This window comes from Mycteria americana, chromosome 3 (genome assembly GCF_035582795.1).
Source record: "Mycteria americana isolate JAX WOST 10 ecotype Jacksonville Zoo and Gardens chromosome 3, USCA_MyAme_1.0, whole genome shotgun sequence".
In the NCBI taxonomy this organism is placed as follows: Eukaryota; Metazoa; Chordata; class Aves; order Ciconiiformes; family Ciconiidae; genus Mycteria; species Mycteria americana.
Genome location: NC_134367.1, coordinates 12,037,646 through 12,054,414, shown reverse-complemented (window position 1 = coordinate 12,054,414; position 16,769 = coordinate 12,037,646).

Genomic DNA, 16,769 nt, shown 5'->3' with positions numbered 1-16,769 from the left:
AAATAATTTCAACTTCCAGTAGCCTCCCGCTGTAAACTCAGAGCTAAACCAAATCCACCAGCTGAATTTCATTTGTTTATGTGTTTATCTATGTATGTGTTTCATTAATTTATTTATTGATCCTAGAACGGAAGGAGTATGAAATCCCCTGCCTGCTACTGGGTTTTGTTAAACACCGTCTGCTTGAGCCAGGCTTACTGAAAGAATTGCTAAGGTTCATGTTCTGTCTGATGAACCTTCCTCAGTTCATTACAGCAATGGCCAAAGGCCATTTCTTTCTTTTCTCCATGTTTTCTCCCCAGCCTTGTAACAGTACATTACAGTGAACTTGCAGTGTCTCCCTCTGCCCATGATCCGTGCACGCTCATGAAGTTTTTCAGCTCTCAAGTTCCAAAAGACAATTCTGATTTGGCACAGCCTCAAGTTCTTCTTTTAAACACAAACACTATCTTCCTTGCTTTGGCACTCTCCTTGTTTTTTCTGTCAGCCTTTTTCCTCCCTTCTTCCTTGCTATGTCCACCTTCCTTCTATCTCTCACTCAATTCTTCAGTGAAGAAAGCTAACATGCTTAGAAAAATCCATGTTTATACGGTGATTGTCTTATCTTAGAGCAATGCTACTGGGCAACATCATAAACAAAACACTTTTCTGGGGAACTGTTAGATAATTTCTATCTCTCACTTTCCAAAACTCTCATGTGCTTCATTCATTTGGAAAATTGTTTTACCTCATGTCAGCATTCCCATCCGTTCTAATTTTGTAGGTTTGTAATAATGATGTTGCTTAAGGCTTTGCCTCACTTTTGCATTGACTTTAGGGAAACTTTAGAACTTGAGCCTGAGAGCTACGATCTCCAGCAAGGAGAAAGCACTTTGAAATGACCTAAATCTTTCTGTGGTAACTAGGTACTCAGAAGAAACATCTGGATCAACATCAGGAACATCAGTGCAGACAGACCAGGAGCTCCTGAATGATACTTGAGGCAGCCCCACTCCTAACTGGGAGCATTCTGCAGTATCTGCCAAATCTCCTGGAGGAACTCTGAATATAGCTCTTAGATCTTCAAGCCACTGGGTATAATGGAGATGAACAAATGACATAAATGAACTTTGCCAACCTGTTACACAAAGGCCATGACAGAAGGAGGCTGTTTTGCACTTTCCCAGTCTTTCTGATGTGTACGTGGCCATGCATAATGACCTCTCACTTAGTGAAAAAGAAATATTGCAATCCTTACACAAAGGAATCTTTGCCTGGTAAAAATAAAGCTGGGAGAAATTGCTGCTCTGCTGTTTTCCATGGTAATTTTGCAATTGATCTCAACAGCATGGGGATTTTCCTCTTTGGTTAAGATAAATGAGGCCTGCAGAAAGTTCTCTGAAGGTGACAGACATTTTATGGACAAAATAGAACTTGCAGACCATATTTGGTCTTTTGAGTTATTTTTCTGACATGCATATTCATTTACTAGCTTAAACTGCATTAAAAATAAATCTGCCCATATGCATATTGATGTTACTTTTTAAATAGCATATTTCCACATATTAAATTACAAATATATCCTTCTTGTGCTTTTTTTCCTTAGGGGCTACATCAACTAATTACAATGGTTTCTTTAGAGTTTTCAGCCTTTCATCTACATTTGTATTTAGTGACTTTCATAGGAGCAACTGATTGCTGCATTTATAGTGATTTATGTGGAAAGGGAAGCATATTCATATCAAGCATATAATGAGAGCCCTGGAACATTAGTTTACATTTTGCTGGCAATCACAGTGGCTTTGGCAATGCATTTTAGATGACCTTAACATTCACATCTAAAACATATGCGATAACTAGCCTCAGCCTTCACCCTACCGTTGATCTTTTAAAACAGTGAACATAAGATAAAGATCTGTTGTGGTTCTCTTCTCAGCTCTCCATAACATTTCATAAATAGGTCAGGTTTAGCATGTTTATATAAATTGATTCCCCTTCTGGGAATGCTGGGCTGTGATAAACAGTTCTTTCCAATTAGTTTGTTTTTTTAAAAATAGTTGGGGATTACTATTACAGCTAAAAATATTTTAAATATAAGTATCTTCTAAGTCAAGAAAATGTTTTCTGTCTGTTACTGACAGATGAACTGCAAATGCCCGCTCCTGTTCCCTTTGAAACCAATATTGCAGTCTCTACACATGTAGACTTCTTTTTGACAATACACAGCAAAATGAAGATCTAATCCTGCAACAGTGTGCACTACCACAAGTCCTTTTAACCATAAGGAAAGAATGATTGAGGCCAATAAGACTCCTTTGGTTTGTAATCCCTGTGCTTAACAAACATCTACAGGATGAACTCTGTTTTGTCATACTTGCTTTAGAAGTCATTCTGTTGGTTTACAGATTTGTACATTCCTTTAGACACCAGCTGTCCTTTTAATTCTCATTAATAATCCATTTTATTTGATTCTGTTGTCAGGTCCATTTCTAGAAACAATTTGCATGGTAAGTCAGGTCAGCTGGTGAATCAGTTGCCCAGTAATCTCCCTCAGCAATGAGTAGCACTAGATGCATCAGAAGAAGATGTAAGAAATGGTAAGAAATCATTATGCGGAATGGAGTGGACTTCTAGTTTATGGCCATTATTACCATCTTGATGATCATATCTTTCTTCAGAATACTTAACAGAATGATGGTGACAAGTCTTGTGCCTTGACTCCCACTTTTTCATATCATTGCAGCTTTAGGGGAGAGACCGAGTGAGCCTAGCTCTGCTGCTCACTTTGTGGTAGGTTAGATCTGACAGCAGATGGAATCCCTGAGGCATGTCAGTTTAATTTTAGGTTGCGCGTTTAATGCACATGTTGCCAATTACAGTGGTGTATGATGTCGTTCTAGGAAGGAGGTCTCTCTCTCTCCTACTGGGTGAACATGCTAAGGATAAATTTTGCAAAAGTTATTAAATCCGGGCTCAGTCATGTCTTAACAGCCTGCATGAGAAGGGGACAATCGTTCGAAGATTATTTCTGACTCTCTAGAAACAAGAGATTCCTCTCCTACTACTCTTTTAGCTACTGTCTTAGCAGTAATGCATTCAAACTCCCAGGGAACAGAGCAAAAGCTCCAGGTTTCAGATGGACTTCAATGTTGATGTGGTTATACAGATCTACTTGAGCAAGGGACTTCAGACTTAGTTTGTTAGAGCTCTATGACCACAGTTCTGAGGAAAATGGAAAACCCCGAAACAGGCTCTCAAACAAGTGTTCAGACAGATAGATTTATGGCATCAGCTGCCTAGCTCCTCAGTAGAGAAAAATACAGAAGAGCCAGGTAGCTAAGATTAGTGTCCAAGTCGATCTAAAAGCACTGTTAAATGCAGGACAGCTTCAGACAGAAAATTTGCCTGGGGAGAAGGAGGAGGCTATGTTTTTCTTATTTCTTTTAGGCATTGGGAGCAGTGGAAGAAAGCTCTGCCTAGCAGAGTAAGGCAAAGCCTTTTCCAGATAATCTGTGGTATATTTAACTCCTGGGTGGTTTGTTCTTTGAGAGAATGACATATATATTGCTTGTTTTATGTTGTCTGTTCCAAAAAGACTTTCCTTGTTTTCCTCTATCCCATCACTTCTGGAAGCCTCCACTCCAGCGTACTGCATTAGCCTAGCTCCACAATCACACCAGATCACAGATGAGACTTCCAAATGAAATTTCCACCAGGCTTCTTTTTAGCATGAGGCCATAAACATCAGGATTATTATCTTTCTGGGGAATATATTCATGATACAACACCCATACTTCCCAGTCTTAAACAGTGTCCTACAGATATCACAAAAGGTTGAAATAATTGCATCCCTAACACTGCTGTTTTTTAACAGCTTATGAGATAAGACATTTTTATTGTGTAAACATAAATTAATTGTTTGTTTTAACTCACAAGTTATTCATAAGTTCCAGTTGGTCTCACAGTCAGAGAGCAGTCCCTGACCCACTTCACACACTGGCACAGATGTAGCTTCAGAAGCATGTTATCTAAAGAGCTAATAGTCTATCAGTCATGAGCAGTTCAGATGTTACCCTTAAGCCATATATGGTGCCTGTGGTCCTGGCCCATCCAAGATATTGAAGCTAGGCTCTCTAGAGCTCAAACCTGTAGTTTGATCTTTGCAGTAGGAAAAACAATAAATTCATATATGCATGTAACTCATACTCCAGCCAGCCTAAACAGACATTGTGGCTACAGAACACCAATAAAAAATAAAGCAGAATGATTCTTATTTGCATGCAATATAGATGAACATTAGAAAATATATATACATAAAATTGTAAAAACTTATATTGAAAATTCCATCAATATTAAAGCATTTTATCCCTTATTTTCAAACTGTTTTTTACACCAAAAGCCTGGGTGTGGACATTGACTCAAAAACAAATTCTGAAACATTCAGACTTGACTGTAAACCCTTCAACAGGATCATAATTTTTGCTTCTGAATACACGGATACTTATGTGACCCTTGCAAGACACTTACTGCTCTGTGTCTGGAAATAAAGAAAAAAAGTAAGACATCTGTCTTCTGATTTGCTGACATGAGAGGAGCAACGAAGAACCATCTAGCCACCATATGAATACAGTAAGCTAAGCTTCACCACTGCTGCAAAGTCTAACTCTAAACACTACACTTCCTCCTGCCGCAAGACCCCTTTCCACAAATTCCCAGGTTTCACAAGAAAAAGGGCAAGATGCAAACTATGTTCAAGTCCAACTTGAATCTCACCCAGCTGGAATAAGAGAAGAGAATAAACTGCCACCCACACACAGTTTGCAAGCAGGAAATAAAATTCAATTATTTTATTTATATATATTTATTTCTTTATAAGTATCTGCATTGTCTATCACCAGAGAACGGGTGTCTGTGTGTTAGTCTGGGGAAAATAGCACAATTTATTTTTAATAGAAATGTCCTTTTGCTTTTATCATTCATTAATATCTTTGAGCCACAATTTCCATGAATTTTGCTGGCACAAAGGATTCAGACACCAGATTTGAAGGACGGATATGTGAGTATTTGTGGAACCCAGAACTGCAAAAATATTCATTGGAAGTACTACTCACACATCTAATCAGGAAAAAGGAATACTGCCAGGCAGCCAGTCCAACCCATGATAGTTTGAAAAGCAAATATTGGCTGTCCACAAACAATTTACATAGTAAAGATCATCTGGACAACATAAACACTATAATATTCTCATATACCAAATATTTGTTCATTAATTTGACTAATTTTGTATCATGCTTTAAACAAACATTCTGAATATATTTTTATTTTCTCAACTTTTGCCAAACTTCGGTTACAGATTGGTGTATCCAAGTTACAGACGTAAACACTCAGCCAAACAGTGTGTGGCTTGATATGCTGTGGGTATAGAAACATCGGTGGTAAGTAAAAACAGTGGCCAGTTTGAATAAAGGGTTTTGATTCATTTTCTAATTCATCCTAGATCACAAGTGCTGTTGATTTTGGTGTCTCTTCAAGACACTGTGTCTAGAACACTGCCTTCAAGTGGGCAGATATGTGACTGTTGTCACTGTGAACTGTTTCCATGACAAAGAGATTAAAAATTAAAATTAAAAAAAAAAAAAAAAAAACAAGAAAATGTTCTCAATTCGAAATATTATGAGGAGGCCTATACTATAAAATGGCCAGGCAAGTCTTCAGTACAACCAACTCCCTATTTTAAAGGCAACTCCCATTTTGCAGCAAATTGCCCTTCAGCAAATCACTCCTCACTTCACATCAGCAGAAAAGATGGAAAAGTTATATCTCAAATTACTTCACTCAACTAGTTTGTCTGCATTTTGAGGGATGAATCCTTTCCAAGATCCAAAAAATCATGAAACTATCCCTTAGATAGTTGAGAAAAACTGTAAGCTCTACCATCTAGATCAGGCGTCCCCGCAGGTCACAAAATGGTACATGAATGCAGCCAACGCATACTTCATACGTGCATATTCAGGCAGGAATTGCCCTCAGCAATGTCAATTCAAGGGTGGCACATATTCTCAACAGGGTTTGGTACCTCTTGTTCCTGACAGCAGCAACATAAAAAAAAACCAAAAATGGGTACATACTGTTTTGGAAATCAAGAGCCAGCCTTAGCATGTCTTAACCACCTTTCAGTGTCCAATAATTTTTTACGTTTTTTAATCAAAAGTACAAAGAGACTGGTTATAAATTCAGGATGAGTTGATTTAAAAGTCCTTTATGTCTATAGGAAGAAATACTACAGTATTCTAAATACGCCTCAAATCTCCATATGAAGTGAATAATTTGACCATAAATATATTTAAGCTATATTTCTGCATATGCTTTTTTAATTTTTGTGATGTATTTTTGTTTATATAAATACGGAAATTGTTCATGCAACAAAGACATTTCCGTATTTGAACTTTCTGTAAACTGTTCCCTTTCAATCTGTTATATAAAATTTCTTACCTGTGTTCCAAAAAGTTATTCTGCAATGAGTTTTTGGCTCTGAATCAGGAAAGCAGCCTTTGTTAGGACCAAACCCAAGGCATTTATGGCTATATTAAATCAACTGGTTTTAATTGCATGTTTTTCTGCTTTCATATGTAGATACAAAAAAAAACCAAAAATGGGGGGTGGGGAGGGAATCTCCCATGAAGATCTCCACCTACCACATGAGAAATAAAATACTATTTACATTAAGTGCTACAATCAGTTTGTGATCCATTGAGATTTTCAGTAACCAGTTTAAACTAAGGTTGAATAAGCTTTCCTTTCTCAAAGCAAGAGACAGTACATGGAGAAAACAGCATCTGTGATCTTTCTTTGAATTCTGCAACTAGTTTCATTATTGATTATGTTATTGAAGAGTACAAGTGAATACATCAGTATTGTAATGACAGTGAGATGCAACACTTTCCACATCTCTGTCTGACCTCCCAGTCTTTTATCAGGGTAAAATCCAAATGTAGGAACTTAAAATGAGGTTTCCATGACTTCTCTTACCCCAACTTGAAACTGGGGCTAATCGATGTTTTGTGATACTGCAGCTTGCTTTCTCTATAGTTAGGTTTTCATTACAGCAGTTGTGTTACATTGACTCATAGGGCTGAATATCTGAATTAGGATTAGAGCCAAATATAGAGTTGCTGTGCCACAGCTCCCTCAGCAGAGCAGTGAATGATGCTGAATGCCTGGACATTTTAATATTAGTGAATCTATGGCATTCATTTATTCATAACAAGACTGTGCTGCTGACCTAGTTTGCTCATTAAATTAATGGAAGTTGGAGAAACTAAAAAGAAAATCCTAGAGGGGTTTCATTTCTGTGCCTACTTGGTTGGATCAGTAATTCCTTTTATTTTCATTTCTTTTCTCCTGGCTGTATAACTGGACGAATTTGTTTTAGATTATTTTCCTATTAACTAAAATTTCCCAGAGGTTCCCAGTATTTGCATTCAGCTATTTCAGTAGCAGATATAACATTGCACGGAATACACCATCTATTGAAACAACAAAGTGGTAAGGAAATCAGAGACATGTTCCCTACAGATGTTTGACCTAAAGCATATTGGAGTTGCCAAATCCACCTTTGGGTCACACTCTTCTCCCTCTGGACATCTACAAACATTGGGCCAAATGCAGAGACTGATTTTTAAACTGGGTAGCCCTACTAAAGTCAACTGGCAATCTTGACTTTAAGTGCCAAAATCAATGCTGTGAGTGCTAAGAACTTGCAGCCAACAAAGACTTCAGCTAGGACTTTCTGGCACTTTGTATCTCTGAAAACTGGGACACCATGGTTTGGTGCTTACATGTTGAGTTTAGAAGTTTGGCTTTGGAGTTCTGACTTTCAAATCCATATTCATACCTCCAGGTTTAGCCAAACCTCTCTTGATCTTTTGTCTTCCATATTCTTCACGGTAGCAGGAATGGGTCAGAGAAATATGCCAGTGCTGGACAGACTTGTATCCAGCATATCTGCTTGATTGCTTGGCCATGGGATTGCATGCAAACCAGCATGACTAGCAGATGGGCTTCTTCTCTTGTTCACTGTTCAGTCCCTTCTGATGCACCTCATTGCTCTCACAGGAGCAGTAATTGCCCATCAATTCACATTCACAAATGAGCAGTAATGAGAGCTTTGCCCTTATGATCAACTTTATCCACGTTCATTCTACTTTAGCAAGATCGCCATTGAAGGGAACTTACCCACTACATCCCAGAAGAACAGGATAGCATGTGCCATCCACCTAGGACTGAAAAGTCTGTCTCAATAAAATCACAGGTAACTATAATAGATGTTTCCCCCAAACTCAGAAGACGCAAAATCCCCACCTTGTAAGTAATACAAGATCTCTGTAAAAAAGACAAAAAGTCTTAAACTATTATGTGCCAGAGGAAAAGAGCAGGAGACTTCATGGATCACAGGGATTCTGAGTAAATGTCACCAGGCACTGAGTCCTCCTTGCTGGCTATTTTATACTGAGTGAAATCTTTGCAGAAAGTTAGTGTTGTTTCCATAATGTGATAATCAGGCTAATACCAGTTCAGTGGAAAGGTTGTGTTCAGGGATATTAACAACTCCATCTACTTTCCCCTTCCATTTTCCCCAACTGATGCAATTACTTTTATTATGTTTTATATAGTTTATATATTTGATTAGGTACGTTGGAAAGTTAAGGAAACTCTGAGCCATTCATTTAAACATTTCCTTTGCAGTGCGGGGAAAAGGGAGTTTGATGAAAACACTTGTCACTATGAAAGTTCTTCCTTCTCCATTTTGAAAATCTAGTTTTCCTTTTTGCAGCACTTTGAAATAGGCTTATTAATCCACTGAGGGAAATAAACAGCTGGAAGTAAACATTTCCCAACTGCTGGAGAAACACTAACTGTTTCCTAAGCCATATCCAAGTGGTCCCCAAATAAATGCATAAGGGAAAACCAGTTCTTGGCCTGGATCTGTGCCTGTGCTAATGAAGAAATCAACAGTAGACAGCTAGCTGAGTCATTCTTCTTTAAGAATCATCAAATATCCAGCTTCTTAATTATTTATTGGTTGCTAAGACCAGCAGCCAACACTGTGCTCAGAGCCGTACAGGGCAGCCTTCACCACACAGTCTAAATTTGGCATACCAACAGTATCCAGCAACTCACTGAATGTTCAGTAGACATCCAGCAATGCACTTGATGGGTGGTGAAAGCCAGAGCTGTTTGTAAAGAGCTAGAGAAGTCATTTTCCAAGAGAAGTGCATTTTAAGGAAGAACACGAAAAGGAATACACAATAGGCACCACAAGAATTGACTGACAGTTCAAAGGAAAGTGGTGGAAAGTGGCGCGTTCTTGAAGATCTGTGATTTCTCCTTCTGCCACAGATGATATTATTTTTCATGTCCTTTTCAAGAACACTTACATAAACCAAGTTTCATGTGTGTAAAGAAAGAGTTAGGGAGAAGAACCTGTAAGCCCATAGCCAATATAGTTTTCCTCATAATACAAAATTTCCCATCTGAAGTGGAAAAAAATTATCTTGGGTGGAATAAGGAATTTCAGTAAAGTTCAGATCAAACAATTCCGAAACAAAAATAAGAGTGTGTAATTAGCTGTCCTGTCACCATGCTCAGTTAAAATGAAACTCACCCCACATGAAAAAAATCCATCCTTAAGGCCTCATGACATTATGGCCAGCCACATTAACCCATGAGCACATCCCAGTGAGACCAGCTGAGTGTCAGACTGGAAGAGTCACCAGCGTGAGGCTGCAAGTGGTCTCTGTACACAGCAGAGACAACTAGCCAAGAGAAAAACCTGCAGGACAGAGGTGGCTGTACCTGGAGCACTGAGGTGGCCTCAGCAGGACAGAGGTGGCTGTGCCTGGAGCACTGAGGTGGCCTCAGCAGCCTGTGTCAGTTTTGGAAGAAACAGAGGGGATTGTTATTTGTGATGTTTGAGAGTTCAACTAATAAGGGATGGAAGAGCCTGAAAGAGACTTTTCCTGAGCAGAGGAAAAGTCCCATGGCCCTGTATAGTTGTGTATCACCGACATCCTGCTTCATTCTCTGAAGTGCAGTACGGTCCTTCCTCTGGACATGTGTCTGATCAGCCTCACTGGCTACAGCAGGTGAGGAAGGACAGTAGGATCATGAACAGACTTATCAGTATGTAGTTATTCCGTAAGGACAGCATTTAGCACACAGACCCCTCCTACCTAATATAACTTTAGATTAGATCTGCTTTTACCTACTTTAATATTTCCTCATTGGGAAGTTTTCTCCTCTGTTCTCTGAAAATGTACCTGAGACTTTTCTGTAGCCTGGTGCTGAACTCCTAGAGAATAAATAGATAAAGAAACAGCCTCAAAAGAATTTACAAGACATATATAAACTGAAATATCTTCACATACATTTGGAAGAAAGCCATGCTGTGCCTGGACAACTCCTGAATGGAAAAAAAATTGTTAAATAGATTAATCATTCACCCTTAACACATGATTTGAGCAGCCCCAGTTAGAAGCCAAAAGGCCAGAAACAGAAAAGGTGTCATGATGAGATAAGGGTGGTAATTATGCGCTTGTTTGAAACAAATGAAGGAAGCAAGAGAATGAAGAGATGAATCAATTCAGAGACCCAGAGAAAGACAGATTTGTGATGAGTTTCATTCTGGAAGACACTAACTTGAACTTGATGCAGAAGGTCAAAGGGTAGCCAAAAAAAAGGCCAGACTGAAACAGAGTCAACAGGTCCAGTGATGTGACAAATAAAATTACAGCTGCAGCAACATGTAGGCAAACTAAAATGGAGCTGAGTAAGAGGCAGAAATACAAACTGAGAAATTAGATGGGCAGGGCAATAACTCTAGCAACACTGAGGAAGCAAAAAGAAGACAGGAAGAAGTGTTAACACATGCAGGAAAAGAAAAGGAATATTGACTGAGAAATAAAAACTGAAGAAGGAAAAAAAGAGGAAAACTGGGTATCAGCTCTCTGCTACAAACTGATATACCTGTTGAAAAGCCAGTAAAAAATTAATTTTTTTTTTCTCCTCAATTTACCCTGGTATGAAATACAGAAAAATAGGGACAGAAAGCAAAGTGGTAAAATAACAGAATCACAGAATCATATAGGTTGGAAAAGACCTTTAAGATCATTGAGTCCAACTGTAAACCTAACACTGCCAAAACCACCACTACACCATGTCCCTAAGCACCTCGTCCAAACATCCTTTAAATACCTCCAGGGATGGCGACTCAACCACTTCCCTGGGCAGCCTGTTCCAATGCTTGATAACCCTCTCGGTGAAGTAAAATTTCCTAATATCCAGTCTAAACCTCCCCTGGCGCAACTTGAGGCCATTTCCTCTTGTCCTATCACTTGTTACCTGGGAGAAGAGACCGACCCCCACCTCTCTACAACCTCCTTTCAGGTAGTTGTAGAGAGCGATAAGGTCTCCCCTCAGCCTCCTTTTCTCCAGGCTAAACAACCCCTGTTCCCTCAGCCGCTCCTCATCAGACTTGTGCTCCAGACCCTTCACCAGCTTCATTGCCCTTCTCTGGACTTGATCCAGCATCTCAATGTCCCTCTTGTAGTGGGGGGCCCAAAACTGAACACAGTATTCGAGGTGCAGCCTCACCAGTGCCGAGTACAGGGGCACGATCACTTCCCTAGTCCTGCTGGCCACGCTATTTTTGATACAAGCCAGGATGCCATTGGCTTTCTTGGCTGCCTGGGCACACTGCTGGCTCATATTCAGGCGGCTGTCAACAAACACCCCCAGGTCCTTCTCTGCCAGGCAGCTTTCCAGCCACTCTTCCCCAAGCCTGTAGCATTGCATGAGGTTGCTGTGGCCCAAGTGCAGGACCTCGCACTTGGCCTTGTTAAACCTCATACAATTGACCTCAGCCCATCGATCCAGCCTGTCCAGGTCCCTCTGCAGAGCCTTCCTACCCTCCAGTAGATCAACACTCCCACACAACTTGGCGTCATCTGCAAACTTACTGAGAGTGCACTCGATCCCTTCGTCCAGATCATTGATAAAGATGTTAAACAGAACTGGCCCCAACACCGAGCCCTGGGGAACACCGCTTGTGACCGGCCGCCAACTGGAGTAAACTCCATTCACCACCACTCTTTGGGCCCGGCCATCCAGCCAGTTCTTTACCCAGCGAAGAGTACACCCGTCCAAGCCATGAGCAGCCAGTTTCTCCAGGAGAATGCTGTGGGAAACCGTGTCAAAGGCTTTACTGAAGTCTAGATAGACAACATCCACAGCCTTTCCCTCATCCACTAGGCAGGTCACCTTGTCATAGAAAGAGATCAGGTTGGTCAAGCAGGACCTGCCTTTCCTGAACCCATGCTGGCTGGGCTTGATCCCTTGGTTATTCTCTACATGCCGTGTTATAGCACTCAGGATGATCTGCTCCATCAGCTTCCCCAGCACCGAGGTCAGGCTGACAGGCCTGTAGTTCCCCGGGTCCTCCTTCTGGCCCTTCTTGAAGATGGGTGTCACATTTGCTAATCTCCAGTCAGCAGGGACCTCTCCAGTTAGCCAGGACTGCTGGTAAATGATGGAAAGGGGCTTGGTGCGCACTTCTGCCAGCTCCTTCAGTACTCTCAGGTGGATCTCATCAGGCCCCATAGACTTGTGCGTGTTTAAGTGCTGCAGCAGGTCACTAACCATTTCCCCCTGGATTATGGGGGCTCCATTCTGGTCCCCGTCCCTATCTTCCAACTCCAGGGGCTGGGTACCCAGAGAACAGTCGGCCCTGCTATTAAAGACTGAGGCAAAGAAGGCATTAAGTACCTCAGCCTTTTCCTCACCCTTGGTCACTGTGTTCCCTCCCCCGTCTACTAGGGGCTGGAGATTCTCCTGGCTTGGCTCATCACATGGCTCACAAGTCCTTCTCTGTTCATGAACAAGAGGTCCAGTGGGGCACCTTCCCTCGTTGGCTCCCTCACCAGCTGTGTCAGGAAGTTATCTGCCACACGCTCCAGGAACCTCCTGGACTGTTTCCTCTCTGCTGTATTGTATTTCCGGCAGACATCTGGTAGGTTGAAGTCCCCCACAAGAACAAGGGCTAGCGATCGTGATGCTTCTCCCAGCTGCTTATAGAATAGTTCATCTGTCTCCTCATCCTGGTTGGGGGGTCTGTAACAGACTCCCACCACAATATCTGCCTTGTTGGCCTTCCCCCTGATTCTCACCCATAGACACTGCACCCTATCGTCACCATCATCGAGCTGTAAACTATCCAGACACTTCCTAACGTATAGGGCTACCCTACCACCTCTCCTGCCTCGCCTATCCCTCCTGAAGAGTTTATAGCCATCCATCGCCGCACTCCAGTTGTGCAAGTCATCCCACCATGTTTCCGTGATGGCAACCATATCATAGTTTTCCTGATGTACAATGGCTTCCAACTCCTCCTGCTTGTTGCCCATGCTGCATGCATTGGTGTAGAGGCACTTCAGCTGGGCTGTCGTCCGTGTCTCCTTCATAGAAGAACACCCCTTGTGTACTTTGAGGTGTTTCACTGGCATTTCCTTCTTGGCTCCTATTGCCTCAGTATCCCCTAGCTCAACTCTGTTCGACTTCAGAATAAAACTTAGAATAAACTTCAGAATAAAACTTCAGCATAAAACTTCAGAATAAAACTTAGGAAACTTAAATATAGACAAAAAGTGATAGTGGGTCTCAGCAATGTGTATTTTGTGACTGCAGCAAAACCATCAGTAGGCCTAATTCTCTTCTCACAACTTCTGCTATAAAACTAGAATAGCTCCACCTGATTCAGCCAAGTCAAATTGCTGTAAAAGAGATGAACAAGCCCATAAACTCAGATTTCATTATTGCACACGTATAATGTAAAAATATTGAAAATCAAATGCAAGTTCCATCACCAAAGGTCTAGTAAAGACAGAAGGCAAGTTAGAAATCAGGAAAAGAGATATGACGTTCATCCCTTAGAAAATAGTTGAGGTGCCTCATATGACCAGGGCACACATTCTGCTACTCAAACTTAGCAATACAGTCTTCTAACTGTTCAAGTTGACTCGTTCCTTAGAAGATACAAAAAGAATGCAGAATCAATAGACCTTGCAAATAATTTAACTGATTAATGGTGACAAGCTCTGTAGACAAACTTTTGATAATCACTGCCACTGATCAAATTGTTGTTTTGTTTTATTTTTCAATAGCTACTGTGTCAGGAACTATAATAATAGTATAAACATTTTTGTGTTTGGTGCAATATCAGACTCCAGTAAAGCACAAGCATAAGGTGTAGGGGGAGTCAACACCAGCAGCTAAGGCACAGGTGGAGGAGGAAACACGCCTTTTTAACCATTTACCATGTTCTCATCAGGTATAACTGACAGTGGAATTACAGCCCCAGAAAGCAGTCTAAAGGGAGATGTGAGCTGGAAGTGGCAGAGACGTATGAGCATGACAGGGATTCTGGAACAGCTAGGCCTAATGAAGGGCAGAGCCAAACAGCTCTGACACAGAACCATGCTGAAGCCACTGTTCTGCTTGCAGGCCTCATGTCAGTATTCCTGCAGAGTGCTGGCCTGTTATGTAAACATGTCTGCTGGGTATCCGTGGCACCGTGCTGCACTGAGTGGTAATGACAAACATAAAGTTTCATCAAAAGCTATGAACATTTTAGGGCAGCTGGGTTGGGGTTTTTTGAAGTTCTGCTGGATGCTGAGCATACTTCAGCTGCTCCTTGAGTTTAAATAAGGTAAATTTGACTGTGTAAAACAGGTCAATGGCTTAGCTTGTGTCTCCCAGACTCAGAAGTGATTCTTTCTAAGACAAGGAAAGGTTCCTTCACTGCTGCAGCTCTTTGAGCAGTTAAATATGCATGTGGTCAAACTCAGTCCTCGTAAAACCCAATTGACTTCATTCAAAAAACTCCTATAAAGATGACTGATGTCATTGGAGTCCCACCAGGGATGAATTTGGCCCATGCCATTCCTCCTGTTTAGTCATTGGATAGGAATGTAGAGAAGAAATGCATGCTGGGCCCTAGGACTCCATCTCTCAACAAAACTGCCAGGGCTGAAAAAGAATTACACGTGAATATAAATTTGTCTTGCACACTCCATTAGATCTCCCAGATCAGCCACTGCTTTCAGCTGCCCAGGTATGAATCAGAATATCTCCTTTCACTACTGAGGGCTGAGCAGGAGTTTCTACACAAGTGTGCCAGGCCTCTTGGGAGCAAAAGCAGCAGCATTATCCCCAATTTACAGATGAAGAAACCAAAACAGGGAGCTGAAGTGATTTGCTTCAGCTCACATGTGGTGACAGAGGTAGAAGAGGTATTGAAACTTAAGTACTTATGGCTCCTCGCCACTTAGGCCATGTATTCCTGTGATATATCTTTTTAATTTCCCTCTCCTTTCCCCATCTCCCTCTCCCCTGCCCCCAACCCCATCAACATTGTCTGTAGCCACACAACTGGGAAGCTGGGATTAATCCATCCCTAGGGAAACTGGGATTAATATACAACTCATGCAGAACCTTTAAAAACCCAATGATTTGCGGTCCCCTTTCCAGAGGCACATGTAATCCACAGCTGAAAAGTAACTATTTGCTGTTCCAGTGCACATTCTGAGAGAGGCTTTTGCTCTGTTTCATTAATGTACACTGAAGACCCCATCTGACAGGATTTCTTCCTGCATCCAACAAAAAGCAGGCTGAGTAGGCTGTGCAGAATCAGGCTCTTGCGGAGTAGTAACAGTTTATGGGCAGGAAAAGAATGACTGGAATGCAAAGCGGGGTGGGGAGAGAGAGAGAGATGTGCCAAGACATCTTTACATTTTCTCCTGTAGCTGGAAATGGTTAAAAAAAATTTTAAAAAGGCAAAAATATCTGTGTTTGCCTTGTAAATCTTGCAGGAAGAGACAGATAGAGTCAGGTGCCCTGGTTTTTATTCTTGCAGACTCCCATTCAGTGATGTTTTTATGATGAAAATGCAAAATTTAAAGCAACTGTGAAAACAGAATCAGCTCTCAATTGGCAGACAGAGGCCTAAGTAAGTTTTATTCACTGACGAATGTCAGATTAAAACACATGCAAAGAGAGAAAAGAAAAAGAAAGAAAGGATAGGTAATTAATCATTTAAATTATTTGTGATCCTGATTCAAAAGGCACATTTCCTGTCTAATCCCTTTCATTTATTTTGGGGGTTGGTATGACTTATCTCTTCTGACTGTCATGATTTCATCTCTTCTTTGCTTTCCTTGGAATCACTGAACTGATACTGCCTAGCAAAATTCAAAACACTGGAGGGAACAGGCGAACTGTTCACCAGTGCAGCTGAGAGCACAACCAGAGAGATAGCCTTTGTTTGCATGAGGTCAAAAGCAGCCTTCTGGGAAGAGGAAATACACACACGTATACATGTAGTACAAATGACATTAAGAGGCTGTGTGTGCATCCTGTGCTCGGTAGGCCCGCGTAGCTTTAATACATCTGTAATTCTGATTATGCCAATTCTGGGGATTTTTTTTTTAATTGCACATAAAAATACATGTCCAAGGAAATTCTTGGCACGCAGATCACCAGGCTTCAGCCTTACAAATGAAACGCTTCTCATGCCCAGCTGAGAGGAGCTGTTTCCCCACCTTCATGACCCCGCAGTTATAATGGTTCCCAGGAACCAGTAACTGACACGGTTTCTTACCTCGCCACGGGTGTTTCGGTATCCCGGTGTTAAGGAGATGGTGTAGCAACCGTGGGAAAGCCTCAGTGGAGTGACCTTC